Genomic DNA, 27803 nt, shown 5'->3' on the forward strand with positions numbered 1-27803 from the left:
TCATGCAGAGAGCTGCGTCTGGGCATACTATGTCTGTACTTGTTATCTTCCCAGGGTATGTCTCCCACTGTTGTCAGTGGTAAGGATTGAGGCTCCTTGATTACTGGTCCAGTGGTGGGTCATCACATATTGGTGGGCAGTGGTGGGATCACCACATCACATATTAACATTCAGTTGTGTGGATATTAAACTCCTGTAGCCTGTAAACATCAGTTACTAAAGAAGGTGTTTGTACTCTCAAGCAGCCACATAGTAGATATTTAAAGTTCCATATCACAATAGTTTTATTTATTTTTTTGTTAGCTTAGTTAGTCAGGGTGAGCAGGCAAGGATGTCAACAGAGGATTATGGCAAGCTGACAAGGAGCCAGTTGGCTGAGATGTGCCAAGCCAAAGGACTGGTGCATGCCAACCTGACTAAAGCAGAAATGATTGCAGCCTTAGTCACAGCTGCATTAAAGGCCAGCAACCAGAAGGACAACCAGACTGGCCTTGGGGATGTACTGCTATCAGAAAATGGACAGTTCAACCTTTCTTCAGAGGACTTAAAAATCCATCTGGAGTTAAAGAGACTTGAACTGGAGGCCAAACGGTTGGAACAAGAATCAACAGAGAGACTGTGGTGTTTGGAGACTGAAGAAAAGGAGACACAGATGGCATTTGAATCAGCAGGGAGATGGAGATGTTTGGAGGCTGAAGAAAATGAGAGGCAAAGGCAAAATGAAAAGGAGAATGCTGTCTTCGCCAGGGTCATGGAGGTAATAGGGAAGGGAATAACCGAACCCCAGAAGCAATAAAGGTTAGTAAATTTCTTCCACAATTTACAGAGGGTGATACTTCTGATAGTTTTTATTCATATGTTTGAAAGGGTTTGAAAGAGTATAATGTTGATCAAGGGCTCTGGGTACAGTTCCTGACCCCCATACTCCATGGTAAAGCTGTAACTGCTGTTTCAAAATTGTCTGATACTGACTGCATAAATTATAATACCATTAAAATTGTTTATTAGAGTGTTTTAAGTCAACAGTTGAAGCTCACAGAAAAATGTTTTGTGAGCATACATGCAAGGCAAATGAAAGTGTGGGTGATTATTGAAGCTATTTAAAATGAATGATTGACAGTCTTGTCTTACTTACTGATGCTGCTGAATGCAGCTTCTGTGTTGGTGCCTAGTAGAAATAGCTGCTGTTTTAATGCCTTGTAAAAAACAGTCTTGTTAGTGCACATAAACTTTACACACTATTAACCCGTTTAGCAGTATATTATTAACTTTCTTGTGCAGAACTAAATTCTCTCTCTCTCTTTCGGCTTTTCCCGGTTAGGGGTCGCCAAAACGGATCACCTTGTCCGCTCATGATTGGCAGTTGTTTATATAAAAGACAACACATACAACACTGTACAAGTTGCAGGGTTTACTGTCTTCATGTTTGCTCTTTGAACAGCATGAAAGATGTTCTCCATTAAGCAGATCTCACAAGAAATCAGATCAGATCTCACATATATACATTCTTATGAAAGCTGTCTTTTGGGAACTCTCAAAGTTATTACTTTGGTATTTTCTGATGCCATAAGTCTGTTTATTAAACTTTTAGGGAGTCTTTCCTGTTTGAGAATGTTTAATACTCCCCGCACCTGATGTCATGCAGTCTGTTAATAAGCTCCTTTGTGTTTTGTTTCAAGGTGAATTATGTAACAGTCTAGGAAGTCTGTTGATTCTTGCACCTGGGTTCTTATCTGTTTCCCATGAAGCTTGTTACACATAACTGAATGCCTCTTTTAGGAGTTATCCTTATCAGCCTTTTTCTCAAGCTGTACCAGCATGTTACATTTACAGATGAATGCCGTCATTTTTTGCTGAGAACAGTTTAACTCTTTAATATATGTATGCTAGCAAACAGAAATGTATGCATCTGAATATATTATTCCTACATATATTATAGCAACAGAAATGTATATGCATCTACTTAGCAAAAAGAAGTACAAGCATTTATAAATCTCTAAATATGTATCTAACAGTTCCCTCTGTTTTGCTTTAAAAATGCCAAACCAGTGTACATTGGTATATACTCTTTGGTTAATTGTTATTACTGCTTACTAGAAACACACTGGGAAATAAAACATTTAGTTTTTTACCAGTCAGTTATGTTGCTGAGTTAAGCACTTATTTTCATAGATGGGTGAGTGGGTGTTAGGTCACCACTTTTGAAGGGCTGGTAGACCTTTTGGTGAGGGTACAAGCCCTTAGCACTTTGCCTGAGGACATGAGGATCTGATTGGCAGATAGGGAATGTAATACTGCAGATGAGTTGGGGGAAAAAGGGAGACCAATACCTAGCAAGCAGGGCATCACTGCACAGGAAGGGGATACCTACTGCTGCACATGGGTCTAAGGGAACCCATGGTGGGCAGCCTAAACCACCCCAAAGAAGTCTGCCAGTAGCAATGGAAGCCAGTAGTTCAGGTATATGGCCAGGATCAAGGGTTAAATGTTTTAAATGTAACCAGTGGGGCCATTTGGCATATAGATGTCCACAGAGGCAAGGTGGGGAACAAAAGCTGGGAGAGCCAGTAAGTGGGAATGACAGAATGCCAGCAGTAAGTTGTATAGAGACAACAAGGGTACCAAACTACCACAAGAGCTTATATCATATCTTGGTAGATGGGAAACAGGCCACTGCTAAGAGAAACACAGCCTCTGACCTGACCACTTTGAAACCTACAATGGTTAAAGAGGAGCACTACTTGCCTGGGCAGACTACTCCAGTCAGAGCTTTAGGAGGGACCCCATTCCAAATACCTTTGGCTAGGGTTCACCTTGACTGGGAGGGAGGAAAAGGAAGCAAATAAGTAGGAGTGTCTGAGGCTATCCCTGAAGATGTCCCAGTAGGGAATAACTTTGATACAGTACCTTGTGTGCATGCAGTTACATGCAGTCAGGCTTGATGACAAGCATGTGGGTCTGGTGGTCTGGAAGGGACCCAGACAGACCACACACTTGAAGTCAGGACTGGTGAGGTTGTTACTTCAGGGAGGGAGCTACCCTGTAGCTTTAAGACTGAAGGTGAGTCACAGCTGATTGGTGGGTACTGATGTTCCCTTGGACTGACTGACTGCAAGGGCAGAGCTGAGTAGTAGTACCCAGACTGACAGTGAGGCACTGCTCTCAGGGGATACCAGACTTCCTGTGGAAGGGGAGCTGGGAAGGGTTACAAAGAGAGAGCTGAGACAGGCTCTGCTCTCAGACCTTACATTACAAGGCTTGAAGAAGGTAGCTAAGGAGGTGCCTGGTTCTCAAGGAAAAGGGGAATCTGTACACTGGGACAAAGGGTTTCTGTATGGACCCCTGAGGGAGGGCTAGAGGGTTAGAGAATACAGCAGTTGGTAGTGCCCAGGCCCTACCATCTAGCATGTCTAGCCACAGCCCATGATATTCCCTTTGCAGGTCATATGGGTATAAAGCATACAAAGAGACATATTATGCTAACTTTTTATTGGTCTGGGATTTTGAGGGATATAATTGGGTACTGTGGGACCTGAGAGCAGTGCCAAAAAGTAGGTAAGGCAGGAAACAAGGTCAAAGCTCCTTTGGGGCCTTTACCTGTGATTAAGGAGCTGTTTCAGATGGTAGCTATGTATATTGCGGGGCCTCTGAGTACTCCAGGTTCCACAGTGAAGAATTATATCCAAGTGGTAGTAGATTATGCTATCAGATACCCTGAGGCAGTGGTCCTGTCCTCCATTGAGGCAGAAATGGTGGCAAATGCTTTGTTAGAGATTTTCAGCAGGGTAGATTTCCCAAAAGAAATACTGACTAACAGAAGTGCCAATTTCATGTCAGACCTCCTGGCTTGTCTGTGAGAGTGCTGTGGGGTGAAGCACCTAAATATCACCCCCTACCACCCCCACACTAATTGTTTGGTGGAGAGGTTAAACTCTACAGTAAACACTATGCTATGGGCATTTATAGACCAGTTTAAGAGGGAGCAGGACACATATTTGCCCCATCTTCTGTTTTCTTACAGAGAGCTGCCCCAGGAATCCCCAGGTTTTTTACCCTTTGAGTTGCTATATGGGCATATGGTGAGAAGACCTCTAGATTAGATTCAGGATGAGTGGGAGGGTGAGTGTGAATCCTACAAGGAGTCTGTTGTGGCATATGTCCTAAACCTCAAGACAAGGCTCAGGGAACTCATGGGCTTGGACCAGGAGAACCTGGAAGACACCCAACAGTAGAAAAAGGTCTGATATGACAGGAATGCTCGAGCTAGAGAGTATGCTGTGAGGCAGCAGGTTATGGTTTTCATTCCTGTCAGACACAACAAGCTGCAGGCAGCTTGGGAGGGACCCTTCAAAGTGGTAAGGAAGGTCAGTGATATTAACTATATGGCAGAACTGCTAGGCAAGAGGCATGGGCACAAACTGTACCATGTTAACATGATGAAACCTTCCCACAATAGAGAGGCCCTTATTCTGAGTATTTGCAGTGGATGGCAGGATGAGTCTGAGGGGGATCTGGTGATTGGTCCTCTCAGTGAGGTTTGAACTGACACTTCAGTAGAATGTCCCAGCAGCTATCCCCTGCCCAGGTTCAACAAATTCGAGCAGTGTTACAGGAGTTTGGGGGGCATGTTCACTGGGAAACCAGGGTGCACCCACCTGGTGAAGCACCATGTGGATACAGGATCCCAAAGGCTTATTAAGAGGGCCCCTTATAGGGTGCCTGAGAGAGTGAAACAGACTCTGAGAGAGGAGACACAAGAACTGTTGGTACTGGGGGTAATCCAGGAGTCCATCAGTCTCTGGGCCTCTGCAGTGGTACTGGTACCAAGGAGGGATGGCAGCACCAGGTTCTGTGTGGACTACAGGAAATGTCAGATGCTTACCCCATGCCTAGGACAGAAGAAGCCCTAGAGCAGCTGGGTGGGGTTAAGTATCTTACCACTACTGATCTTATCAAGGACTACTGGCAGGTGCCCTTGAATCCCAATGCTAGAGAGATTTCAGACTTTGTGACTCCTTTGGCTTGTAAAAGTTTACAAAGATGCCCTTTGGGATGAAAAATACCCCAGCGACTTTTCAGAGACTGGTAGATTATATCCTAGCAGGAGCAGGAGATTTTGCAATTGCTTACCTGGATGATATTGCCATCTACAGCCATTCACAGAAAGAGCAGCTTCAACATGTCAGGGAGGTGCTGAGTAGACTACAGAGGGCAGGGTTGACCATTAACCCAGTAAGTCTCAGGTGGGTATGGCAGAGGTCTCCTACCTGGGACATATAGTTAGGAGTGGTAAGATCAAGCCTCAGGCATGGCCTGCCCTTGTTACTAAAAAAGCAGGTAAGAGCATTTTTAGGGACAGCAGGTTACTACAGAAAGTTTGTCCCCAATTATAGTACCATAGCTGTTCCCCTCACAGACGTGACAAGGAAAAACAGACTAGATAAGATAGTGTGGAACCCAGCATGTGAGAAGGCATTGCAGAAGCTTAAATGAGTTTTGGGGGGATCCACTGTGTTAGCAGTCCAGATTAAAGTAACACATTTGTTGTGCAGGTGACTTCCAACCATGGGGTGGGGGCTGTACACAGCCAGGTTTTCTCAACAGGAGAAAAGCAGCCAGCGGTATATCTCAGCTGTAGGCTCCAACTCAGAGAGGAATTCTATGCAGCTGTAGAAAAGGAATGTCTATCCATAGTGTGGGCACTGCAGAAACGTCAGCCTTATCTGTATGGAAGAAAATGTACAGTAGTTACAGACCACAATCCCTTAACATGGCTACATCAAGCCAACCAGCAAACTGCCAAGCTACTAAGGTGGAGCCTAGGGTTGCAGGCATATGATATGACAGTGCTGCACCACAGTGGAATTAGCAATGCCAACACAGATGGGCTCTCAAGACAGGGTATGGGGTAATGTATTCCCAGATAGGCTCATCCCCTCTAAAGCAATGTTTCTCAAGGGTCACTGGTAAAACTAGCTTGAGTCTTCGAAGTGGGGGAAGAAGTGTGACATAAGGAGATACTGCCAGCACAGCTAGCTGGAATTTTGTAAATAATTATATGTCATTTGTGAATATCTACATGATTTATATAAGATGCTTGTGTTACAACTGTATTAGAACTGTATACCATGTATATCAAACTGGTTTGTACAGACATATGTGTTAAAAAAGGTATTTTATAAAATGCTTGTGCTTAAATGTAATCACAGCAGGCACTACTGGAAAAGAACAGAAATGTACCTACACTATTGTTACTGTTTAAATGTACATGTTAACAGAGGAAACTGAAGGATTAACTTTAGTTCAGCAAACTTCAGAAAAATAGCTGAAATTAAATTACTTTATGGTAACAAGAGACACAATGATTGTACTAGGGAGCTTTCTGTATTTTTCTTTAGGGTTAAGTAATTACTAGTCTTGAAATGTGGAGGAATGTAATTCTTTTATGACTTCCAGCATCTGCCAAGATCTGCGGTCTAAGTATTTTCACATGTAGATGCTAAATACTGCCATCTCCCAGCAGTTGGGGTTTCACATAGTCAGCTGACAAGAAATGATGTTATTCTGCAAGCTATCCCAGCAATAATATTTGAGATATTAATTTGAGAGGTCTCTTAGAAAGACAGAACATTCTGTATTTGGTCTTGGGCCTGACAAAACCCATTCACCACAACATCTGCCTTGCTCTAATGAAGTAAGTTTCTAGGGTATAGTAACTCCCTTAGATACCATCAGGAATATACTGAAGCTTAGTGTAGATATTTTTCTTTATTTATCTGAGACTGTCCTGCAATGTTGTTTTAAATATTTCCTGTGGTTCTGAACTCTAAAGTCACTGTGAATATATACTGAATATTTTCTTGTTCTTTTAATATTTATTATTACATATATTTAAACTTTTCATTCTGGCAGATCAGTGTAGACTTATTTAAGTTTTGAGAATACTTGCATATTTATTTGGTGACACTGTGTGGGCCACTCCTAACAGCCTTGCTCTTGGTCAAAGAACCACTTTTATTAATATTAATATTTATATTACACAATAAGACTGGACACCCTTTGTTAAGGGCCTTAAAGTAGTTGATAAGGAGTTGACTGGTGGAAGTGGTAACTACCTTATAATCTGGGCAGAAGGGAGCATAGGTAGTAAACCTGTGCCAGTGTCTCCCAGGTGTGTATGTGTGTGTGTGTGTGTGTGTGTGTGTGTGTGTGTGTGTGTGTGTGTGTGTGTGTGTGTGTGTGTGTGTGTGTGTAAATCAAACCTCAAAGAGTGCATGTGTCAGCTACTTAGGCAGAGACAAGAAGTACTAGTTGAACAGAGAGGGTGCTGGTAGTTCTTGGCTTGGTCACACAGCTGAGATCTCAACTCTGTAGCTGTGCCACTGGGGAGTCTTACTGGGGATATGGAGAAAGAGGGAGAAACCAGCCCTGGACTGACTCTGGTCTCTGTATGCTCTTCAGGGAAACTGCACTTGATGCAGAGAGCTGCATTTAGACATACTGTGAGTGCACTTGTTATCCTCCCAGTGTATGTCCCCCACTGTTGCCAGTAGTGAGGATTGAGGCTCCTTGATTACTGGTCCAGTGGTGGGTCATCATACTTTCACCACATGTGTCTTGAAAAGGCACTATGGATTTTTTGAACCACATTTTTCCACCCACTCTCTGATTCCTGGAAAAAGGTCTTTGAGGAGTGGAAAAACATACACCCATGGCAGAAAGGGTCTTTCCATATATCTCACACCTGGATAGTGTTTCTCAAACCTTTGAGCCAAACAAGGATGATCCGTCAAAGGGTGCACTGATGAATTAAGACTTAAATGGCTCCACAAATTAACAAAGTCACATCCAAGTGTGTCTTCTTATGGGTATGCCTGAACCTGCTGCTTTTGTAATCTCTTCAGCTGCATGTGCAATGAGCAGCATGGACGAATGAGATACAAACTCCAAGGTAGCTAACTGAGAGGCAACCTTGCCTTGTACCTCCTCAGAAACAGCTCCTGCCATGGTACCTGACAGCTCCTTGATCAGATCCCTTTGAAGCCTGGTGAAATGTGCCAGAAAATTCAAAGACAGTAAGGCAAAGATCAATGATGCATAAATCTGCTTGCCAAATCTATCCTCGTCCAGGACTCTCTGTTGGATGGATGGATAGAGGAACTTTCCTCAGCTAGTTCCTTTTTTGTGGATGCTGCTATGACCATGACATCTACTGCTAAACTTTTGCCCAAAATTGTTTATCTTTTGGAGGGGATAAAATTTTGTCTGGCTTCCTAGGGATAAGTTCAATGGAGTTGGGTGCCTTCCACACCCGCTGAGAAATGAACTGAACAAGTTCATCAGTGAGCGGAATCACCCAAGAGGTAGATGGGTGAGTGCCAAAAGCCTGCAGGTATACTGATTCCTCAGGGCTAGGGTTTTTGACTTCCAATCACGCCTCTGTTTCAATATTTCCAGGATGTCTCCAAAGGAGTCATCATTAGGGGTGATCTGGGGGACCCTTCCTCTTCATCAAAATCAGTATCTTTGGTGATGGATTCCTGCTGGGAATCTAAGTGTTTCCTCTTGCACTTTTTCTTCAGAGGTACCTCATCAGGGGGATGATCTGGTGAGGTATCAGAAGAAGACAGAACCTGTATCTGAATCGCCTGAGGTTTTAGCACTTGCTGGCTCAGTGGAGGAGCAGGCTGGATAACTGGACTCAAGGAAGGAATATGGTCCAAGGAAGAAGAGGTCAACTGAGTGGCTGAGGCAGCCAAGGCCCTCTCTATAGCCTTGCAGACTAAACTGGCAGAAGAGGGAAGGGAGCCCAGAACCGAGATACACTGTTGTCACTCCCTGCTCCAATGAGACTGCCTCTGAGACAGAAGCTGGTGCTGAACTAACCCCAGCCAAAGCCCCAAGGTGTAGGGATGGCTCAAAAAAAATTGGCGTCAACTCCTGCCCCTCAAAGCCAACTGGGCAGATACGGCCCTGGGATGTCTCCAGATCTGACAGAGCCGAAGAATTCAGAGCTTGAATTGGTGCCGAAGTAATGAAGACTGTTGGAACTGATACAGCTGATGCCAGACAGCTCAAAGCTGAAATCTCCAAGGCCTAAGAGGAGGTTGGAAGAGGACTAGTCAACATGGCAAAAGAACGCTTGGTACCTGAAAAGGTCAGAGCCACTGGGACACCTGAAATTCCTCTTACCCACAAAATTTCCACCACCAGTCTCTCCATGTCAGCCCCTGTGAGGCTTTTGGTGGAATGGACAGAGGATAAAGAGGGAGACTTGGGTCTTTGCAGAAAAATCTTAGATAATCCCCCAGCAAGGGGATCAATGGATATGGAATACTGAAATCTAGGCAGCTGCCAACTAGAAATACTTGGTGCTAAATCAGTTGGCACTGAAGTAGTGGTTGGAGCTTGAATCTGTGGAACCGAGCTAAAAATCTGAATCTACGCCGTACCTCTTGGTGTCAATGGCTTAAGAGCAGTAGAAGCTGTTGGTACCGACACTGCAGTATCAACAGCCATCAGAGACGCGGAACTTTTTGGCACCTAGGTTTTAACTTTTTTGAATGTTGCCACTGGAGAAGATGGCATAGACATGCTTTTTTCTTGGCCTTCCCAAAGGAAGAGGAAGAAGAGGAGGGTTACAAGATATCAGTTTTGCTTTTTCCAGCAGATATGGCCTTATTGAAGGCAGTCAGAATGAAACCTTTTAAAATAAGTTTATTTTTTCTCTCTACTAAAGCTCTGTGGCTAAAGCCATGACATATAGTGCAATCTTCTTGGAGGCGGTGTGGTCCGAAGCAGTAGATATACAATGCGTGCGAATCTGAAAAAGAAATTTTGTAGCCATACTGCTGCCATTTCTTAAAGCTGGAGGGGCCTTTAGGTTTTTCAGCCATAATAAATAAGAAGTTTACACTCGCACCACACACATGCGCGTGTGCGTGCACACACACACACACACACACACACACACACACACATGACAGATGATTTAACAGAGAAAAAATAGTCAAGATATTTTTTTAAAGAACTGTAAGAAAAGGGATAGAGTACACTGAAGTGTACGGAAAATTAGTTATCTACCAACGATGGTAGGAAAGAGTTACACAAAGTGTACGGAAGGAGGGGATATTACCAACAATGGTAATTATGAGCTACACAACTAAGAAGAAAAGGGGTAGGGGAAATAGAGAAATAGATGTAGTGTTGAAGAGAAGGCGAAATAATAATAAACAATTTCACTTAGCTCGAGAGCAAAGGAGAAAGTGTCTGTCCAGGAAAGCGGCAAACGAGATCTGAGGTAACTAGGAGAGATGCATTGTGGGTAGGGTTAAAGCATGAGAGTTTTTGGCCTTCATGTAGAAATGGCTGAGACTATTCCGATTCTCGGAACCGAACCCACTGGTCAAGGATAAAATGAAGACTGACAACTTCAGATCAAATGCTTTACAACAAAAGGCAAAACTCTTGCAGTATCAAGAAGTCTTGGAAATAAATTCACAAACCCTGAGAAATGTTCCCAAATACGAACAACAGAAAAACTTTAAAAATTTTACAAATATTTTGTTAAACTCGGGAGAACCTTGGCAAACTTAGAACAGCTTTTGCAGTATCAGAGGAGGTTAGCAGATATCAGGATACTGTTGAAACCTAAGAGCAGGACAATAACAAATACATGGTGTTTCTTTAACAAGTGCAGTTTGAAGAAAACAGTGATAAATTCAAACAAGTCAATAAATCCAGCAGTGAATTGTTAAATAGCACTGAGATAATTACAGCAAGTGCAAAAATATCAGCTTTGTAAGTTAACAGATGGCTTTAGAATTCACCTCAGAAGAATGCCATTATTTTCTAAAACAGAATCCATTCCAGTAATTATATTTTATTTCCAACATGTTCAAACTTGTTATGGTAATGCTTATATAATATAAAATGAATATGTTAATAACATGTTGATTCGTATATTTTCTATGTGCGTTTTGCCTCCATGTCTGCTCCAACATTCTCACAATGATTAAAATCAGTTATAGGCTGTAGCTGTGCATTATAATTCTGCTCTCAAATAACTATAATAACTCATCATTTATTTCTTCAGAGTTGCCTACTGAAGTGATTTAATTTTTATTAAATCAGTTTCATATTACAATAACACCTGTTACATACTGGCAAAGGTCTTTGATTCCAATGTACCCTAGATGTCATTATGTTAACATACATCATTTTATCAACAAAGGTTTATGATCTGACATTTTAAAAACCTGATTTTGGAAATATTTCAGCTTCACAATCAAATAGCTACTTATATTAGCAAAATAATCTAGCTGCCAGAACTGCAAACAGTTACGGATAAAAGTGTTCAGCTTTGCCTGCTTTTATAACTGGCTTATCTCATACATTGGCCATCTGTTTTCGTTTAGTTAACTGAATTTCAGTTCCAGCTACCCACTGGCTCACTTGGTCCTTAATTGATTTTTTTTAATCCTCAACCCATGGCTCCTGCAACGGAAAAGACTATTGTATTTACTGTATCATTTTAATAAAATAAATAAAAATAAAAAGAGTCTGCCAAAGATAAAATATCTGAAAGCTTAGGCATTTTAGAAAGTAACAAGTCTTTAAGCAGGGAAATCATAAGAAGTATCCCAGTCTTAATTTTCCATCAGCTGTACAGCATCACCAAGATAAAAATCAGCACAAAGGGAAATAGGAAAACAAGGGAATGTGTCTCACCAGTTCTGTCATAGATGAAAACAAAGGCAGGGATTCACAGATAAGCCTTGCATACCTGCACAGTGCTAATGCTAAGGACTTTCAGTCTGGTTTAAATAAGAAATATTTTGATCTAGACTATCTGGCTCCAAGAGATGCAGGTAACTTCCCTTGAAAACCATTTACTACTATTCACAATAGAGGATGTAGGTAAAGTAACAGTAACTGAGGAAGCCTGCTTCAGGACTACTTTATTTTCCTGTTTTAACATTTCAGATTAGATTCTGGCAAAATAAGCATACTCAAATGTCCTTCGTCAGGCAAAGACTGTGGGTAAAGAACCAGGGAGGAAGTAACACCAGCTGTACTGATCTGAATAAATCTGATACATGGCTATAGGCGAGTTGACAGACTTAACAAATAGCCTCAAAATCCACCAACTACAAATGCCTAAATGCAATGATTTTCTCTTTTTTGTTACAAACAAATTGGGTTGAATCACTGGCAACTTGTATTATAATGTTTAATTCTATAACGTGTGGAATGCTAAAATGGAGACAACTGCAAGAGGAACATCCATTTCCTTCAGATGAAGCAATCTTAAAATTGACTGCATTATCTAAGGGGCTGCTACTGAGGTTCTCCACAAGAAATATATATACATACAAATTCCACTTCAGAATATCAGCGTTTCATTGAAAATCAGAACTTTATTAAAATTATGTTGACTGGATGTCCTATATTCAAAATCTTGGAAGTGAAATACTCTCTTCTATTTGGTTCATAGGTAGGTACTAGCCTATCGGCCCTAGGGCCTACACAAGCCTAGCCATAATGATTCCCTGGCTATTGCTTCCCACAAATATTTACTTTCCTGGACCCCTGTCTAGCAGGGCTATTGATGTGATCCCCGGGGTGAATTTACTATCTCCCATCCAATTGTCAAAGTTTCTCTTGAAGAGGGCCATAGAGGCATTCTGCCTGACATGTATGGGCAGCCTATTCCAGAGTATGGGGAGTCTCTGGGTCAGAAACCTATCCCTCCAGCATGTTCTATTCATTGTGATGACAAGGTTAAAATCCCTGGAGCGTGTGGCTCAGAGGGACTGGGATTTCTTTAAGTGTAGTATGTCCAACGACTCTGGGTTTGACATGGCCTTGTATGTTAGGCAGAGATCGCCTCTGAGTAGGTGATATATAACAGAGTATAGCTGGAGTTTCTTTAGGTGGTCAGCATAAGGCATTTGCTTTAGGCTTGTGATATTTTTTGCGAGTTATTTCTGTGGCCTTTCTAGTTGTTGCAGATGTCTTGTGAGGTATATACCAAACGGGGCATTGTATTCTATAATGGGTCTAATGAGGGATGAGTACAGAGGGACAATGACCTCCTTTTTTATGGATGAAAAGTTCTTAGTGATGAGGTGTGCCACGTAGAAGGATTTCCTAACTGTTGTGGCTATGTGATTATCAAATGTGAGACCACTGTCCACCTGTGTCCCTAGGTCTCTTATCACACTTTCAGTATTTAGTGTACTGCCACCTATGTGGTAGTTCACAGATACGTGTTTTTTCCCAAAGGGGACAACTATACATTTTTTGGCATTTAGCTTGAGCCCATGGCTCTGGCACCAGGCATCTGTTTCTGTAAGGCCCTTTTGTAGTATATCCACATCATGTGGGGATTCAGTAATGACTCCCAGCTTGCAGTCATCTGCAAACTTTGTAAGCCAGAGTCTCTTAGTGTTGGCCTGTACTTCACAGAAGTAGATGCCAAACAAAAGTGGTCCCAGGACAGAACCCTGGGGTACACCACTTGTCACTTGTCTGGAGCTGGATTTAGAGTCAGCTACTTTTACAGCGTGTGTTCTGTCAGTAAGCCAGTTTGCAACCCATCGAGTGATGTTGGGATTAATGCCCAGCTTAGTAAATTAATCTGTGATTCCAGAGTGGAGGATAGTGTTGAAAGCCTTGGCAAGGTCCAAATAGGCTGTGTGAACCACCTTACCCTCGTCCACAGCTCTGGAGACTGATTCAAAGAGGTTGATCAGGTTCAGGAGGCAAGATCAGCACTTCACAAACCCAAACTGAGTGGGGTCCAGTGTTTGAAGGTTGCTAATGTCTTTGCTTATAAGTTCCATGATAATACAATCCATGGCCTTGGAGATCAGGCTTGTCAGACCGATGGAACGGTAGTTCCCAGGATCCAAAGTGGATCCCCCCTTGTGGAGTGGGATGACTGTAGCTGTGCACTACTCTGTGGGCACAAAGCCTGAGGTGAGGCTATGATTAAACATGACACATAGGTCAGGTGCCATTTCATTTTTGTAGTTCATGCAGTACACAGCCCAGGATGTCGTCTGGTCCCATGGATGCTGTATTCTTGGCTTTTGAGAGTGCAGTTTTTACCTGAGTGGCCGTGATTACTGGAATTTGGCATTCTTTCAGTATTAAGATGGGCCCTTTAGGGGGTGAGAGGGGAGTGAAGTTGGCACTGAATCTGCCATGATATTGGCAATATCCTTGGGATCAGTATATCTAGTGTGATTCTGCTGTAGCTCAGAGCACATCTGAGTATTGCCACTTAGATTCTTGACATAGCTATAGAATGCCTTGTGGTTGCCTTTGGAATCTTTGGCAATTTATTTTTCATAACTAGCTTTGGAAGATTTTATGAGGGATCTCAGCTTTCTACTGAGGCTGGTGAAGGAGTTTTTTGAATCCTAGGTTCTTCCTCTTTCCTGCACAGTTTCTTCCTTCTGTTGTACAGCTTGTTTATAGCAGGGAACCACCATAGTGGCTTCCTTTTTTAGAGGACAGCGTCTTGGTTCTATTTGGGATGGCTCGGTCCATGCACGAGTGAATGTGCTCGTATAGCATCTTAGTGTAGGATTCAGCAGTTGAACTTCCAGTTCCCATCTGCATGGGTGTCATGACGTTTGTTACTTCTGACTTGAGAAGCATGAAGTTGGCTTTGGAGAAGTTTTTTACAGAGGTTTCCTTAAAGGAGGTGGGGTGGGATGTGGATGTCAAGGGTGACCGCTGGTATGCAGCATCGATCTCTCATGTTGGTAATGACCAGGTCTAGAATACTGGTACCCCTGGTGGGACTATGAATTAGTTGCTTTAGGGCTTTGGAATTTATGAATTCCAAGAACAGTTGAGCAAAGGTGTTGGTACAGGAGTAGTTTTCCCAGTTAATGGCAGGGTAGCTGAAATCAGCCAGTATTAGGATGTTTGGTTTTATCTTAATATTTTCCAGTATGTTTAGAAAGGTGTAGTGCGAATCTTGGGGCATGGTGGGGGATCTGTAGCAAGCTACAATTTGTATTGCAGTCTTACCTAGTATTAGTTGCACCTGGAGAATTTCAGATGCATTGTGTTGGGCAACCAGCCTGGAGGTGTGAATATCCTTGGTGAATATGGACACTCCTTCACCTTTAGTGTTTCGGTCATGGTTCGGTGGCTGAAAAGTGTAACATGAGTTGTAGCCTGGTATTGCAGGGGTGCTCTCTGGAGCTTTGAACCATGTCTCAGTTACTGCACAGATATTGATGTTTTCCATTTTTAGGAGAGCCTCGAGAGAGTGCATCTTGAGGTTTAGACTTATAGCACTGAGTAGCATTACCTTCAGATTTTGCTTGCTTGTACCCATTATGGTGGTAGTTTTGACCTTTGAACCTTGCCTAAAAAAGGCACTATAGGGGTGGCAAGAGCCTTAGCCAGTAACCTGAATCCCAGGGGTGACAGGTGGAAACCATCTCCTGCAAAGCATCATGGTTTGTCGATCATGTCATCGTAGGCAGACAGATACTGGATCCCCTTTGAATGACACCAGAAGCTTGGACAATTATTGAGGTCAATCATTTTGTCCTTATACTGTGGTATCATTCTGGCGATGGCAGGATGCTACTCAGGGCTAGGGTCATACCTGCCTGGGCTACAGAATCTCAGAGCTTTTCGATGTCTCTTTTCATGTAGTCCAGGGAGGTATGTCTCAAGTCATTTACACCAACATGGACAATGACAGAGTCATATTTATACCTGTTGTGGAGTGACTTGAGTGCATGCATTATGTGTTGGATCCTGGCACCCGACAGGCAACTAACTGTAATTTTCTCCTTGTTCAGCCTGGTGAGTGGGACATCAGTGTGCCTGACTATAGAGTCACCTATAACTAAAGTGTTGGGTACGTTGGTTTACCTTACTGGCTGCTGTTGGGTGGCACACTGATGTTGTGAGCTATGTAACACTTGGTTGTGTTTGGGGGTGGGGTTTGTTTGCGTTTCAGCTTCAGAGGTCCATGTTGCTTGGGCAGGCTAATGTTAAGAGCCTCTGCATATGGGGTTTTGTGTTGCTATGTGGTGGTGTGGGTTTTGAAGGACTGTGTGTTGTTGGAGGTGTTGTGTGGGTGTTAACCTTCTCCTCTTGACTGTCTAGCACAGTCTTGGCTAGAGAAAGCTTTGCTTCCAGTTTGGCTATGTAAGTGCATCTCTTGCAGGTTGTAGTGTTTGGTGGTAGGAGGACAGGGTTATCTGTGTGCATGAGGTAATTGCTGCATTGCCCAGTATGCCCAGATTCACCAGGGGGACAGGAGAAATCACCAGAAGTTGACCCTTGGACATGCCTGGTTAGGTGCTTTATTTTGTAGGACAAGAGCTGCTTTCCCTTACATTTTGGCAAGGTACTTGCAATTGTAGGCTATCTAGTGCCTATAACTATTTTCTCCTTATTACCAAGGGGAGGTGAGTGCTTGTAACAAAATAAGGCTTCCTAGTGCTTTTTAGCGAGTTTTAGAGCAAGTGCTAGTCACAGGCATTCAGATTTTAGTGATACTGCTGATAAACCAGCTAGTTCTAAGGGAAAATTTGAAGAGCAGACTTTCTGGCACCGGGAATAGTTTAACCTCAGCCCGCAATGCGTATTTATGCCAGAAAGTTGAAAGGGATATAAACCAGCCCAAAATGGCCAATAAAATTGCAATTTCAGAGCTAGAAACAACTCCTCTAGTGTTAGACAGGCAGTACAATGCTCCTACTCTCACTGGTAAGCAGTAGGGCTTCCCTCTAGCATGGCAAGGTCTGGATAGCTCTGAACACTGTCTGAAACTAAAGTCCAGAAACCATAAAAGCCTGGAAACTGGACTATTCTAGTTAGAAAACTTGGTAAAAGTTTGGTAAAGGAACTGTATTAAATTATTAGTTACCAGTCAGTATGCAAGCTAAAGGTAGAACCAGAAGGAAATGTAGTGAAGTTTTATATAAATAGCACAGACGCCATGACAAAGCAGTCTGTATAACATGAAAAATATGCCTCTAAAGCATTTCACTTAAGTTGCACTTTGGGCTGAAAGAAGCTAAACATAGTTGTTCATATTTGTGTAGCATTTCCATGGCCATGGGTGAGTCTAGATACAAGGCGGTCAGGCACAATCCATCCCACATCTGGCTACACACGATGGTGTGAGGAGAAAGCTGTTAATGTAAGATACTGTGGAATGGGATTATGTGCCAGAGTGGGTAGGCTGTAAAGGAATATATATATATATATATATATATATATATATATATGTGTGTGTGTATATATATATATATATATATATATATATATATATATATATATACATATATATATATATATATATATGTGTGTGTGTGTGTGTGTGTGTGTGTGTGTGTGTGTATATATATATATATATATATATATATATATATATATTTATATATATATATATATATATATATATATATATATATATATGGTTCTACCTGACATGGTCGACAGCTCATATGACTGAAAGCTCACATGGTCGACAGTTCATTTGATCGACATGAATTTTAGGTGGGGGGCTTCGCCCCCCACACCCCCCCTAACTATATATATCAACTCCAAGGTCGCCCAACATTGGGGAGGGGGGCAAATTCATGTCGATCAAATGAACTGTTGACCATGTGAGCTTTCAGTCATATGAGCTGTCGATCATGTCAGGTAGAACCATATATATATATATACAGAGAGAGACAGAGAGAGAGAGGCATATATACAATAATACGTGGAGGGCAGGCTGAGGCTCTGCATAGCAGTAACTGCAGCTACTAACAAGATTCTTACAACAGAGACACTGTGGTTATAAACTTGTGCATGCTGCATCATACTATATACACTCACTGAATTATATATTATGCCCAGGTTTACAGCAACCAGAATAGACACCTGAGGGAGGTAATCTCTAGAAAAGTTCACTAGCCAGGAGAATAAATTGATACTGCAGATCCGCAGCACATATGGCACATCTCTGGACAAAGGTAATGCAGACAAGCACTACTGAGACCATATTTGGCAAGCACTGGTGAGAAAAATGAATACTGTGGTCCAGAGCTGCACTTTGCTCACATAATGCCAGGTGGTCTTCCTCAATCTGGCATTTCTCAGATCTGCTCTCTGAGCTGAAGAGCACAGAAATAAAAAAAGAAAAGCTCCCCAGTCTGGCATGCTACTAGAGTGGATCAGGGTCTATTCTTCCTGATCTGTGCTCCTCATCTCTCAGACTGAACAAAAATAAGTCTTCTACATTACACTGTAGCTGTTTGCTAGAAATACACATGTACATTGTAGCAAATGGTTTACTAGTTACAGTCACATTACTACTTACTAAGAACTTCAGCACTTCAACACTAACAGCAATTACATTGTAAGTATTCATTTCCGAATGTAGCTACTGTAATAAGCCCCACTGGTTACAGGCAATCGTACTCCCTAACACTTTGTGTTGGAGGTGACTGCTCCTTTTACCTCAATTCAGCTATGTTTCTGTGGTAGATGACCATAAAAGTTCCTAATAAATGTTATGGACAGATGGTTACCGATATGATACTCCATGCAAAAGAAAAGACACTCGACATCATAGCAGACAGGTCCTTCACAGGGGGTATATCAGCAACACAGAAACTGCTGAAATAAGTCAATGAGCTTTTGATGTCATATGCTAGAAGGATCTTCACACAAGAAGTTGATCTGGATGTGGGAGAAGGCCAGAGAACAGCCACTTGTATGTCTGTAAGGAAAACATCAGGTAAACAACTTTTGTTAAAGTGAATTGTAACAGATAGCACTGCTTGACTGAAGAGAGTAAATGGCCATGTCCCATTTGCACATCTGCCCTTCCAATCACCTTTGGCCTGCAACTACAACAATGTGTTCAAGAAATTATGTCATCCAGTATTTTATACAACACTGTTTCCATCTGAAATAATATGCATGCCATAGGGGGATATGCAGGCATATGCATGTAGACTGGTAATGGTGTCATGTGTGTCCACAGGTTTCATTGATGGAATGTTCAGCAAAACAGGACCAGAGCTGCAACTTACTGTGACCACATTTGCCTTAGTGTGGCTGTGTTGTTTCACCTTCCTCTCTGACTCTCTACGCTGCCCTTTTAATGCAACTGCAACTTGTATGGCAGGTTCTGCCATGATGTTTTACTGATGCTACATTTGTTGATACAACACCATGTTGTACAGCATGGCACAGACAACAAATACTATGCTGCATATGATAGACTATATAGCAATGCCCTCCAGAGGAGTCTCAGCACCAGAATATTCCATTTATTTGTACAAACACTTGCTCCACTATGTTTCAGGTTTCAGAATAGACTGTATTACAGAGCATTTCCTGCATGGTGTGAGGGTAGCTTCACAGGGACATCAACCATGATTCGAAGGCATATCTGGCAACACCTGCAGCACATATACCATATTTGACCTGCTCCCAGCATGCTTGGTATTTCTATTTATAAGCTTGTCTGTCCAGAATGTCTGCACAGTACAGACAGTTTGACCTTATAGGAAGCCCTCTTGCAGAAACTGCTGGTATGGGACAGAGTTGTACCACATGTGTGATTCATGTGCAGTCCTTTTGTGGTAGACAGAAACATTCAGATTAATGCCCTGGACAATCTAGAATGCCTAACAGTTCACAGAGTAGAAGCCCTACCTCTGGTCATCAAGTCCAGATGGGAGCTTAACAGCAATAGGTGTAAAAGCTATGATGCCAAAGGTCTCAGGGAAATGGGCTATTTCATAGAAGTCTTGCATGGGAGTGTCCTCTGGTGATTTGGGGAACCAGATATGTTTCTTCACATGTGGTAGCTCAATGTTCAGGAACTGGTTTAGAATTTGTGAGGCTAATGCCTGCAGTATTTCTATCATATCCCCCTTAGGTCATGAGAAGGTCCCTATAGCTAAGATGGCTAAAGCTATACATAGCTTTGTGTCCACAAAAATAGGCAAATCTCACATCCCTCTCAGTTCTGCTTGTGGGAGTTACAGTTCAACTAGGTTCCTCACAACATCCCTAACTACTCAGAATTGGTTCATGATCTGTTGCTCTACCAGATGATGCTAAGACATGTCCAGCCTGTTTCTCTACACTGATTCAAACAGTCATGTCATGCAACATTCTGAACACTGGTTTTGATGGTAGATGTCAACACATACTGCTGCACTGCTGTTACTGCAGCTCCTAGCACAGCAACTATGTACACCACAAATCTTGGGATTCAAAACAGGTAATCAGCTGCACTGCATCATGTTTTTATACATCTCTGAAACCCTCTGCCATTTGAGTTCCTACATTACCATATTCCATGTAGCTCATTTGCATGAAGCTCCCCATTTACATGTCATCTTGTATTCATCTGGAAGCACTGCATATTGCGTCATTTTGGCCATTACATAGTTGTACAATCCAATGGTTAGATCACCCATGCAATGCACATGGTTGCTTTCTATTATATTTTGCACTGCATACTGCTGGCCATCTGTGACTCTCAGGAAGACTGAGTCAATTCCAGCAGAGAGTGCAAGCAGTTAGTATCATTCTCCTGAAAGACTTTTCACTGATATATACATTTCAGAATATCTTCTCAGTATGCATACTAAGAAAAATATACTGAAAATCTCTGATGACTACCACAATATTACTAAACGTGGTCATGAGATGGGAAATCAGAAAAAAGGTAACAGTTTAACTTATTAATACCGCTACAAGGATATTAAGGACAATTAATTTAGTCTAATCCAAAAATGACTGTGACCAAAATCCAAATTCTCTGTAATTAGATACAAAATACATCTCTTGAACACAAGCACATATACCTACAAAATACTTCTCAAAGAAGATCATCTAGAGAACTCTAACTACAAAAGTAGAATAGAATCTTGACTAAGGAAAGTTTTTTTTCCCTACAGGTGTAAAATCATAAATTTCAATAAAACTTGATAAATAAGTTAGGGGAAAAATGAAAACAAATAGAGATTCCAATGGAAAGAAGACCCTGTGTGATCTAAATTATTAGGTAATGAAGGCATAGGTTAGTAAAATGACTAAGGAGATGTACTTCATAATGCATATATAGCAAATACCCATTCAGGAGTGAGCCCAAATCAGGTCTCACTTACTGGGATACGATGAAAGTAGAATGAGCAGAGATTCAAATCTGAGCATCTAGAAATGCACAGGAATGAAAGCCATTGTACCAACCAGTTTATAAAGGCACACTTTTCATTACATGAGTCACTGTTTTAATTTTGTTTCTGCTTCAAAGAAACAATGGAAAGTACAGTTGTGTAAGTAAATTTACCATAACAATAGATGTTTGAATGATCACTGCTGCTGTAGTCTAAGTTATATTGATTACATCTTGTACAGGATATAAGAGCCAGACAGCTTCCAAAGCTTCAGGGCACCTTCCATGCATCCAAACTATTCCGCAGCTTGAGATGAGTTGACTAAAAAGACATATTTGGTTGCCAAGCCCTTTAGAGCTTTCATGCCAACTGAGAAAGTGAGGCTAAGCCCTGACAGGATAATAATAGTTAAAGAAAAAAGTATATGTCCAGACCCTGGCATAAAACACATAAAAAAACAGTGCTAGATGGAGGGAAGGAACAGCTACTGCAAAAGTGATCATTTGAACATCTACTGTTATGCTAAGTTTACTTACAGAACTGTACTATGTTCTCCATACTGATCGCTGCTTTAGTAGCCTAAGCTATATGGGTAGATTACCATAGCTTTGAATAAATAGAAGGAGAAGGCCCTTGCAGAATAGTCCTACAAAAGCCTGTCCTAGACCCAGAAAAGGAATCTAGTTTGTAGTTCTTTATAAAAATATGCAGAAAGGACCACGTTACTGTTTCTAGAATACTTCTATAGTCCAACCCTTTCCAAAAAGCCATAGATGAAACCAAGACACTGGTAGAGTGAGCCTTGTGACCCTGCCTGTAAGTTTTGTTGTGGTGTGAATAACAAAAGTAATAGCCTGAGACAAACATTTGGAAACAGTCTGCTTTGATACAGGTTGTCTCTTTTTCTTACCTTCATGAAAAATAAACTGATCAGAAGTTCTGACATATTTTGTTCCATCAAGATAGTACCTGAGTTGTCTGTGGATATTTAAGGTAAGAAATATCCTTTTTCTCTCATTTGTGGGCACAGGAAAAACACAAGGAGATGGATAGGCTGGATTAAATTAAACTCAGATGCCACTTTAGGCATAAAAGTAGGATTAATTCACAAAGAAACCCTATCTCTATGGAAGATGATATGCTTGACCCAACATAACATCTTCCAACTCAGACAATCTCTTGCAGGAGTCAAAGCAATCAGGAAAATAGTTTTCCATGTAATGAACTTCAAGTCAGGCAGATGAGCAGGTATGAATGTAACGTGTTAACTTTTCTAACACAAAGTTAAGATTCTCAAAGTTTTCTTTGAGGTCTCTTATGTAGTACCCCATTTGATAGCATTTTGACATGAGAATGCGTTGTGTTAGTTTCTCTAACACAGAACTAAAATCCTAAAGAGGAGCCACTTGCTTTCTGGGAGTCTTCTTATGTAGCACCCCTTTCAAAAATAATTTTACATGAGATTGTACTGAAAAACAGGAATCCATGGGCAGACATTCTGAAATGGCCAAAAAATGAACCTGGATAGAAGAGTAACACACAAAAACCATAAAATTAGAAAAACTGTAGACCTGAACGGGTGCTGGTTGCTTTGTTGGAACCCGCTAGAAAACCTTTTCCATTTGCTAACACATAATTATCCTGTAGCAGGCTTTTCATGATTTACCTGCTGCACGTCTTCAAAAAAGAGGTCCCTAAAAGGTATTAAGACACTAACATCCAGACAGTTATTTGTATTTGTTTGGGGACAGGCTGTATCAAACACCCCTGATCATGTGCGAGTAAAAACCATTCTGTGTGGAAGTTTGTGGTAATTGCCCTGGCCATTTCCAAAAGGACGGACAACTATTGTTGCCTGGGACAGAAAGGACACCACAATGATGTATGCAGAGTCCTTCTGAATCTTCAGAAGTACACTGCGTATCAGTGGAAAGGGTAGAAAAGAATAAATGAACATTCCTGTCAAAGGAAAAGAAAAGAAAATACATCTATCTTCCAGGTCTTGTTGTTTAGAGAAGAGGCAGAAAAGATCTACCTGAGGAATTCCCCACAGATGGTTCAAATCTTGGAAGATCCCCTAAGCCAGTTTCTATTACTGAGGTCTGCCTTTATCCTGCTCAGCTTGTCTGCCACACAGTTTTGCTCTGACAGAATGTAAGAGGCCTGTAGAGTGAGATTGCACTGTAAAACTATATCCCATGCTAACATGACTAGTTTGCAAAGGGGGTAAGATCTAGTTCTCCCTTGCCTGTTTATGTACAACATCACTATGGTACTGCCTGTAACTACTTGATGAGGACCTGGGGAATACAGATTATTCAGAGTTGAGGAGTAAGGCAGAGAACTGATAATGTGATCCAAACACACAAGACCTTGAAAAATACCTGAAATCTGGAACAAAAGGAATATGATGATATGCATCTTTTAAATATAAAGTTACTAATTAAAGAAAACAAATGAGGAAGAAAGGTTAACAGGTTATGAAGTGAAAGCATTTTGAACTTGGATACTCTCACACAATAATTTAAGAAAGAAAAGGCCAGAACTAATCTTCAGGAATTCTCTTTCTTTGGCACTAAAAGCATTCTTGAATAAAATCCATTCCCCAGCTGGGAAGGAGGAGCAGCTTCTATTACCCTATGAGACAATACATGATATAGGACTTGAAGGAGGAGAAGAGTTTGGTCTGGTGAGCAAGGAAGAATACCCAGAAAAAGGAAGAATTTCCTCCTACTGCCATTTGTAACCTAGATGGATCACATTCAGGACGTATTTGCCTAAAACAATCTGTTGACAGAGACAGAAATGGAGATTCAGACTTTGTGTAAAGAGTAAGGGGCTGCCAGGGTGGGGTTAGGGGACAGTCCTTATATAGTCATTCTGACTTATTTGACTGTCCTTTGTTTGGGGGGGGGGGGTCCTGCTTTCTTCTAGAACATCCCGTGCCAGTTTTAACTTCTGCTTACCATTATATTGTTGAGATTATCTTGTTTCTTCCCAAAATTGGATGATGGAGCAAAAACTCCCTTGAAGAATTTAAATAAAGAGGGCTGACAAATCTGAAAAAATCCCTGAATAAGCTTACTTCTCTCATCACACTTTTAACAACCTCTGTAGAAGAGGATCCAAAAGCTGAATCGCTATCCAAAGGAAAATTCAAAATTTCATTTATGACATTTTCTGGGAGGTTCTGAGAACATAGCCAGGCAAACCTCCCCAAAACAGTATTATGGAAACAGCCCTGGAAGAAGTATCTATAGAATCATTAACACACTGCAAACAGTGACCTGAGAAATAGAAGAAACTAGACAACATAAAGCTGATTTTTCCTTATAAGCGGAAAATACAGACAAAACATTCATCATACTTTCACAATTAGTATAAAATTTAACATATAAGCCTGACAATTCAGAATTCTAAAACTCTGAGTCACAGAAATATACACTTTTTCTCAAACCTGTCAATAGCTGTGCTATCCTTTTCTGAAGGAGAATGATTAGAATTAACAAAGTACGTGGCAGCAGCCAGATTAACCAAAGCTGTAGTTGAAGGGTCAGGTCTGAGATTAGTATATAAAAACTTGAGAGACTAAGGAACTTTGTACATTCTATCTATTTTCTTAGAGTCAGCAGGTCAGCTGTGGAGAAACCACAGACTGTGACAAACACATCCTCCAATGCTGGCAAGAGTTCTAGAAATTTCAAATGTAACAATTCATAGCATTTTCTAAGGGACTGAGAAATCATAATGTTCTCCAACTGAAAACCCTGGTTTATCCTGGAAACTGACTCACAGAAAGTAAATCTCTCACAGGGAGATTCAGACAACATACTCTCCTTGGAATCTGAATCAGAAACCTGAGGAGAAAAAACTGCACCTGCTGAGGAAAGTGCAGTTGTGTAAGTTAAACTTACCATAACAGTAGTTCCTTGAATGATCACTGCTAGAGCAGCCTTATCTATATGGGTTATATCCTACCAAGGATATAACTGCCAGCCAACTTCCAAAGCTTCAGAGCAATTTTCCATGCACCTAAGCTGTAAAACAGTTAGAGCTGAGTTGACTAAAATGCAACACTGGGTGAAAAGCCATACAGAGCTTTATTGCCAGCAGAAAGAGGGAGTCTGAGTACTGAAAGAACAATACTAGGAACAAGAAAAAATAAATGTCCTCATCCTGGCATAAAAAACACACCAAAAAACAAGAATGATGGGAGGGTGCAGCTACTGCAGCAGTGATCTTCAAACATCTACTGTTTTGGTAAGTTCAACTTTCAAAACTGTACTATGTTCATTATATTGATCACTCCTGTTGTAGCCTTAGCTATATCAGTATATTACCATGACTAACTATATTTCTGAGATGGAAGATGACGAGTCCATGAACCCCTGGAGAATGGTCCTAGTAAAGCTTGATCTGGACCTAGGGAAGGAATCAAACTTATAGAGCTTTGTAAAAGTATGTACAGAGGACCAAGTTGCAGCTTCTAGAAAATTTCTAATCTCCAACCCTTTCCAAAAAGCCATAAATGAAGCCAAGGCACTGAAAGAAAGGGCCTTGACCCTGCCTGGAATAGATTTGTTATGGTGAGTATAACAAAAGGGGATAGCCTTAGACCACCATTTTTAAATAATCTTTTTTGACCCAGGTTGCCCCTTCTTTTTACCTTCACAAGAAATAAACAATTAATCCAAAGATCTCTGAGATTTAGTCCTGTCAAGTTAGTACATTAGTTGTTCGTGGATATCTGAGGTATGGAGTATTCTTTCTCCCTCATTTTTAGAGTCAGTAAAGAAAATTGGGAGATGGATAGTTTGGCTTAAAGTAAACTTGGATACCACTTTAGGCATAACATAAAGATTAGTTCTGAAAGAAACCCTGCCCCTATGGAAAATGAGGTAGGGGTGACTCACCATAAGAGCTTGCAACTCAGATACCCTTCTCGCAGAGGCCAGAGCAATCAGTAAAACTTGTTTTTCCATGTTAAAAATCTGAAGCAAGCAAGATTAGCTGGTTCAAATGGAGCAAGTGTTAGCTTCTCTAACACAAAATTAAGATCTCAAGGATGGGCCACTGGTTTACCTGGCAGCTTCTTATGCCAAACCCCTTTCAAAACTTTTTAACATGAGACTGCATAGAAAGAGGAGGATCTATGGGCAGACATGCTGAAATGGCTGATAAATGAACATTTACGGAGGAATAAGAAAGGTCATAGGATAGTAACTAAATGAACCTTGATAATGGAATAAGAAATGTTATAAGATAGCAACACACACATATATTGTAAAACCAGAGAAGAACTAGCCTTGAATGAGTGCTGGTTGTGTTGTTGATACCAACTGGCAAACATTTTCCATTTAATAATATATGATATTCTAATACTAGGGTTTACTGCTTTCATTAGACCCTGCTGCACATCCTATGTAAACAGGTGTCTAAGAGAAATTAAACCCTTATCAACCAGGCAGTCAATTGAAAATGACTGATGTCTGACAGTATCAAACACTCCTGTTCCTGTGTAAGTAGATCCAATCTGTGAGGAAGCTTGTAGTAATTGCCCCTGGCCATTTCTGAAAGAAAGGAGAACCACAGTCACCTAGGCCAGAAGAGAGTCACCACAATGATCTTTGGGGATTCCTTCTGAATCTTCAGAAGTACCCCAGATATTAGAGGAAAGGGTGGAAAGACATACAGGAACATTCCTGTCTAAAGAAAAGAAAAGGCATCTGTCTTCCAGGCCTTCTTGCAAAGAGTCCTGGAACAGAATCTTGCCAGTTAATTGTTCAAAGAGATGGCATAAAGGTCTACTTGAGGAACTCCCCATTTATGGAGTAAATGTTGGAAGACCCCCACTAATTTAGTTTCCATTCATGAGGGTCTGCCCTAGTCCTGCTCAGGATGTCTGCCACACAGTTTTGTCTGACAGAATGTAGGATGCCTGCAGAGTTAGATCATGCTGTAAAGCTATACCCCAAGCCAACATGGGGTAGTCTGCAGTAATACTACCCGGTTCCCATTTCCTTGTTGTGCCACATGACTGTTATTATCTGAAACCACTTTGAAGATGTCCCAGGGACCAAAGATGATTTAGAGAGCTGAGTGTCTTGATCAGGGCAAGCATCTCCTATATATTTATGTGCTTATGTCTACCATTTGTCCCACACTTCTGGCACTTTTATCCCTCCTGAAACTACTCCACAAGCAAAGTCCTGAGTGTCTGTGGTGACTGACTGCTTTGCAGCAGGGAGAAGGGGAGACCTGGATTTTAGGGTATCTGTTGTCTCCACGAAAAAATTTCTTTTCTGACATATCCCAGCACTGGGATTTGAAAAGATAAACAGTGTTGATGCTGGGACCAAAGAGATTTCAGACACCACTGTATCTTTCTCATGTGAAGTCTTGCCAGGGTTATAATGAGAATCACAGATGCTATCAGACCCAAAGTTCTGAAGTATTCTCTTGCTGTGACCAAAGTCTGAGTGGAAAAAAACTCAGAAATAGATCTAAATAAAGATCTACTTTTCCTGTGGAAGAAAACATTCTGAACTGAGGTGTCTTGTTGACATTCCAGCAACACAATCCTGTGTGAGGTAGTCAAGAAAGACTTTTGAATGTTCTCTTGGA

The sequence above is a fragment of the Protopterus annectens genome, chromosome 1.part2 (genome assembly GCF_019279795.1).
Source record: "Protopterus annectens isolate FY-2018-M chromosome 1.part2, PAN1.0, whole genome shotgun sequence".
Lineage (NCBI taxonomy): Eukaryota > Metazoa > Chordata > Ceratodontiformes > Protopteridae > Protopterus > Protopterus annectens.